Source organism: Heterocephalus glaber, unplaced genomic scaffold (genome assembly GCF_053883595.1).
Source record: "Heterocephalus glaber isolate CG9 unplaced genomic scaffold, H.glaber_assembly_v1.0 deba00001600, whole genome shotgun sequence".
Taxonomy (NCBI): domain Eukaryota; kingdom Metazoa; phylum Chordata; class Mammalia; order Rodentia; family Bathyergidae; genus Heterocephalus; species Heterocephalus glaber.
The window spans coordinates 35450239-35456238 of record NW_028258372.1 but is presented as its reverse complement, the minus strand read 5'-3'; the positions used below and the strand labels follow the sequence as shown (position 1 = coordinate 35456238).

Below are 6000 nucleotides of genomic sequence, written 5' to 3'. Positions count from 1 at the left end.
CCATGACACTTCATTTCCTCACCTCTGAAATGGGGATAACAGAATAAATCATGTTAGTTATTAACAGTTGTCAAGATTTACTGAGATGTGAAGTACTTTGCCTATTACCTGACATCCAGCAATAAGATACATCCAAGTGATAACCATCACTATTTTGGAAAGCAACACAGGTAGCTGAAAAAATAGGCACAAACCATAGATTCAAATCTAAACTATTTTCATGGTAGTAAAACATGTGCATCTGTTTATACCATCGAGAAATGAAAGTCATGAAGCAGATACTGTGTGTTCTTGTAATGATTAAATTAAATACCAGTGTCAGGCTCTTAGAAAGCACGTAAGAAAAATCAAGCTAATTTTAATTTTGATATTTCCTTCGTTTATTTTGCATAACTGGGTCAGTGTTGTGAAGAGAGTCATTATTTGTCAGACCCCACTGTCCTCACCTTCAGTATCTAAAAGAAGAGATTTAATGATCCCTAAGGCCAATTACTCTGTAGCCCTTTACAAACGTTCTAGAGGTGTGGCAAAGAATCAGGTGAATTAAGTAATCCTAGAAGAACCAAAAAAATACCATCTGATTTTCAGAGTTGTAGACATTTTACATTACCAAAATAAGTAAGTGAAAGAATGTCTTTGAGTGGAAATTTTCTATTTCCTCTTTATCCACACTTAGTGGAAGATATTTCTTTGATTTATTGGATATTTTGCCTTTTAATATTTTCCAGAATTATTTTCCCCCTGCTTTCTCCAAAATGGAATAACTACTCCAAAAAGTTAATTCTGTTTCTGGTGTCACTAATGAGCAATGTATCATGTTAGCGTGGAAATGCAAGAAAGGCTCTGTAAAGATCAAAATAAAATTTAGAAACCCATCTTTCAAAAAAAAACTTGACTTTCTGCTTCAAAACATGACTGAGTTCCATGAAAGAATGCAATGGGAATTTATTTTCCCTCACCTCTAAAGTGAACAGAGGGATTTAAAAAACACAAAAATGTTTTCTGACAGGCAAACAGGCAAATCACAGACAAAACTGCAGGGCAGGGGAATGAAAAGGAAAAAAAATCTGGAAAAAGCTGAGCTTCCAGTCTCCTCCCACTGGTCTCTGTGAAGGATGACTTCAGTCCCTTTCTTAACTAATTCTGTCACTGTAAAATCCTACAGTCATTCTTCCACACATAAAGGACAAATAAGCTCAAGAGGAGGATCTAGATGCTTTCAGTTTTAACTATTCACCAATAGTGGAAAAGGCAGAATGTCTAAGCTATGGCTTGGTGACCAATAGGGTAGCTGTGTATCTCTCACATGACTCACTGCCCCTGTCTTTCACATGGGCTGTAATTTAGTTCAATTCAGAACTGCAGATAGTACGGCTTCCACAGGAGCAAGGGATGCCTGAGCAGAAGTGGCTGAGTTCCTAGTGACTTTACGAAGGACTTCTCCGCCTTCCTGCGGCACGAAAACAGGGATTCTGCACCTGCACTGGGGACGGGCTGGTAAAAGCCTCTGCTCTGCCTCCGGGGACCAGGAACTACAGCAAATAACCATGTTGAAATTGTAAGTATACCTTTCTTTCCCTCAAGTGTACTGATTAAAATAGTTTTCTGTCATAAGCATCAAATATTTGAAGATTTGTTAGAGACCTCTTTTGTGTGTATATCGAAAGGGAGATGTTGACAGGAAAACTGTCCAGAGGCAATTGTTGCGTGCTTTATTATGTTAGAGATAAAGAATTAAAAATAAAAGTCAGGCATTCCAAAGAGTAGCTGCAGGAGGCTGTACACGGGAGCATTGCTCCAGTGCGCTGCTTTGTTCATAAGAAAAAAGCGAAGGCACATACATATGTACTTAGTTCACTTCTTTTTGCTCTTTATGTCTAATCAGATTTGATCTGTCCCCAGGAAAAATAAAAGACAAACTTTGCTGACTCCACTGACAAGGGCACGGCGGACTTTCCAGACATCTGACAGTTATTATAATTAGCTATGAAAGACTGCTAAGACACTTGGAGGCAAACAGCTCTTAAATTCTGAACAATGGCTTCAAGCCAGGGCTTTCTTTTTATTTAATTTCTAACCACAGGTTTAATTTTATAATTGTGATATCGACTGCACTGGTTTCAGGGTTTTCATCCACAAAATGTGAAATGAAGTCGCAGCACAAGTAAAGGCGACCGAAAGTGGCCAGTGTAAAGATACAAGGAAAAGACAGCTTTCTGTCTTAGGATTCAGCCTTCCATGTATAAAGATTTTTTTTTTTTTTTTGAAATTCCTAATAGGGTGGAGTGAAGATGTGGGGGTGGGGAGGAAGCATGCGGAAGCTTCTTTATAGAAGAATGCTTGAAGAATAAAATAATTTGGGATTTCTTCTTGCCAGAGGGCAAAAGATATGGTTAACATCTAAGTTGCATTCATGGTAAGATTTTTTTGATAGAGTTTCAAACAGAAGCTAAGTACAAAACAGTTTTTAAAAAAAAAAAAATGTATACAATGATTGGAAACAAATGGAGGAGACTGTTCCTATATTACTGCTTCCTTTTATATTCAGCTAGGGTAATCTAGCAATGCAATATGCCTGTACTTCTAGAATCATCCAAATCCTTAAAAAGTTATAAGCTAAGTCTCATAAGAAATTAAAAGGCAAATCAAATCAATGTGATTATGACTGGTGAAGATTTTTGAATGACAAAGCCACCAACAAAAAGAGAGTTTATAAGAACACTCTACCCTACTCATTTTTAAAAGAGAATATTAACTCCATCAATTATTGAAAGGAATTATTCAAAGGCTCCAGACATAACTAATTATGGCTTAGAGAGCTGCCAGAGCAGAGCCTGTGTTCTAATTATAAAAGTCCAAGACGTTCAGAATCATTTTTTAAGGAGGACTCTGACACAAATTTTTGTATAATCTTTTAAAAATACACCATTTTTTTTCTTTGTCTGCTCTCATGTTATCTACACCTCCCCCACCACCGCCCACTGTGTGTGGAGACACCTGAAGGCTAGACATAATGATCAACAGAGCTCCAGCCTGTCTGGACTCCAGCCAGGTTTTTTTTCCCCCTTCTACAATCAAGGAGCTTGCACGCAATGCATGCCGAGCCTATTCCACTGCTATGTGCAGATCTGGGATGGAAGTCTTACACATACTGCGGAAAGATTAAAGACAACAATATCCCCTTTCTCTTACCCTAGACAGACTCAATGTTTAACCCTTTCATTACCTTCAAAGCAAGGAATCCAAGCCACTCAAAGGCAGGTCTCAGGGGACCCTGCAACTCCTGCACCGTATTACATAGAAGCACATGCCTCATTTGGTGGAGAAATCTCATCTCGACCGATCCCATCAGGATATTTTAGGATTAGCAATGTGTTAAAGAAACAAAACATAATTTGCTTCTGTGGGCAATACATTTTTGCAGGAACTTAACCTCGATGAAATGTGGAAAAAGTCAAAGGTCTATGGAAAGGTTCTTGCAAACCTTGCAGAAGGTTATGTTCCATTTCTGATGATGCTGTTCTTTAAGTGTCTCTGTCTCTCTCGTTCTGTCTCTCATATGCGCACTCAAGACATATACATCAGCCAAGCAAGTACATCATTATATTGTAGGAACCCAGGTAGCTGGTGATGTCATCACAGATAGAATTTCTCCTTTGTGGGCTCCCTTTTCAGTCATCTAATCACCAATGTCAGTTGGGTGTGTGCCCAAAGGAAGTTCGTATGTTTGTGGGGTTAACCGACACCCAGACAGACACCCACAGGAAAGGACTATTTTATTTGTAGCTCTCTCTCTCTCTCTCTCTCTCTCTCTGTCTCCCCTCTCAGATGTGTTTATGGAGCAGTAAGGATATATTTAACAAGATATATGTAGTGAGGCAGAGTTTTCTGGTTCTAGGAACCTTATTAATATGCTGGTTGAATATTTCCAAGGTGGCTGCATTTCAATATGAATAGGTTGTAGAAATGTTGAGTATTTTGAAAACATTCAGATAGAAATGATACAATACTGATATTTCTTATGAGTTGGTGTTTCGCTATTTAAAATTTTAAAACTATCAAATTATTTTATTATGAACTTATTCCTTAAGCAAAGAATAATTTTATACTAACAAATTAGAAGTAATGCTCATTTCTTGTGCTTTTATTGAGGTATATCTCTGGATTAAATGATGGTTGGATTAAAATTTTTGTGCACTGGTTCAGTGTATTTATCTTTCAAGTCTGTTTTATGGGCCTTACCGTTAAGAAGTCACTCACCAAAAAAAAAGTGTTTAGATGTACTATTAATGTATATATTTAAGTACAGTACTTTCCTTTTCTTGAATCAAACAGTTTAGTACACTTACTAAAACATATTGTTGGATTTGAGATAAATATATAGAACAATTATGTTTACATACTGGATCTTAACTATGAAGTTTTGATGTGTAATTTAAGTTAATCTTCATTAATATAAAATGATTGGGTGTACTTAACAGCTCTTATACACCAAGTATTTGGTATGTAATTTTTTTATGTTTTGGAATTTGCTCTCAATACTACTTCATTGTTATATACTAAAAAAAACTCAAAATAATTCAAAATAGAAAGTCACATGAAGAGCACTATTTAGATGTTACCATGAAAATTAATAAAATTTATTTTGCTAGGCTATTATATCATTATTTTTAAACAAGGAATTTTTTTCATGTTACTTTTCTCCAGAAAAATATATAGCTTAAAGAACGGACATATTTTATACTTAGGAAAAACAAGCTACACGATTTAGGTGGTGCTCTGTGGATTCACACTCTACTGTGAACTGATAAATAACTTTTGTGAGAAATTCTGGGTCCTGGCTGTATAGTTTCTCCATAACTATTTTGTCCAGAATATAGTGGAGTTCTAGCCTGGTGATGAATTTTATAATTTCTTTATGAAAGTGAAAAATAAACAAATAGTTGGATTTAATTTTCACCTACTTTCTAAAAACAATGCATGACTTCGCCCGCTGGGATACAGGTCACTAAAAAGGCAACTTTCAAAGACAAGAAGATAATGGACTTGATTGAAACAGTTGAACTACGTAATGCCAATTCAAGAACAAATGGTTTTTCAGAGCATAACAGAGAAAGAACAATTACTATAGTACAGTTTATTCTCCTTACACAATGGTAATGATTTATTTGAAATGGCAGAACAAACAGATGTGTACCAAAACAACCAATGGCTCTCTTATTTCAGGGGTATATCAAGATTCTTGTGTTTCACAGGATATTCTTCCAATTACTTAACTGAAGACTTAGCTAAAACCAATACTGTAGTATATGGTGATGTCATGATCACATATATCTTGTATGTGTGTATATTATACTCTATGTAATATATTTGAATATGGTCTTATGACCCAAAATAATTATTGGTAATATATTACAACATGAGGTCTTCAAATGTTTTAGAATATTAACATATTTAATACAATGAATTTCAGATGGCAATATCAACTAGCTATGTGTAAGCTAGCAGAAGGAGGCACTCAAGATTTTGGACAAATTAATGTATGGATGTTATAACTATTGCCCCACATCAAAAGCATTTTATTCATATCAAAAGATATGAGTGTAATTTGTTGAACAGTATAAAATAATACAAAAAAACTCCTATTTCTTACCACTAAGAACCTGATTTCTAAAAGTAGACTCAACACGTGTGATCTCTGTGAAAAGAAAGAGTGGATGTTTTAAAGCTTAGCCTTTAGGCATAGGGCCTGACTTTATTGTGGACAGATGCCTGAGCCCTGTGCTGAGAAGGCACGGAAACCTCAAGTTGCACTGAGAAAAGAAGGGAAACTGGTTTGGTTGCTTTATGTTTCAGATTTTATTCCTTCGACTCTACGTACACACAACACTCAAAATCAATTTGTGTGAAAACTATCCAAGTTATTTTTACAAGTTTCCAGAGCCAGGGTTCTGTAGATATTCCATGAGGAAAAGAGTTCTGAAAATGATTGAATGTCCT

General features: G+C 35.8%; 1 long non-coding RNA gene across 1 annotated transcript in view; it reads left to right on the top strand.

The window, feature by feature from the left end:
* Positions 1-835: 835 nt before the first annotated feature.
* LOC110344962 (uncharacterized) overlaps positions 836-6000 on the top strand; it is a 43872-nt gene continuing 38707 nt past the window's right edge. Inside the window, exon 1 of the long non-coding RNA XR_002387967.2 lies at positions 836-1558. This is a non-coding gene — a long non-coding RNA (uncharacterized LOC110344962). The remainder of the gene's footprint in view (positions 1559-6000) is intronic.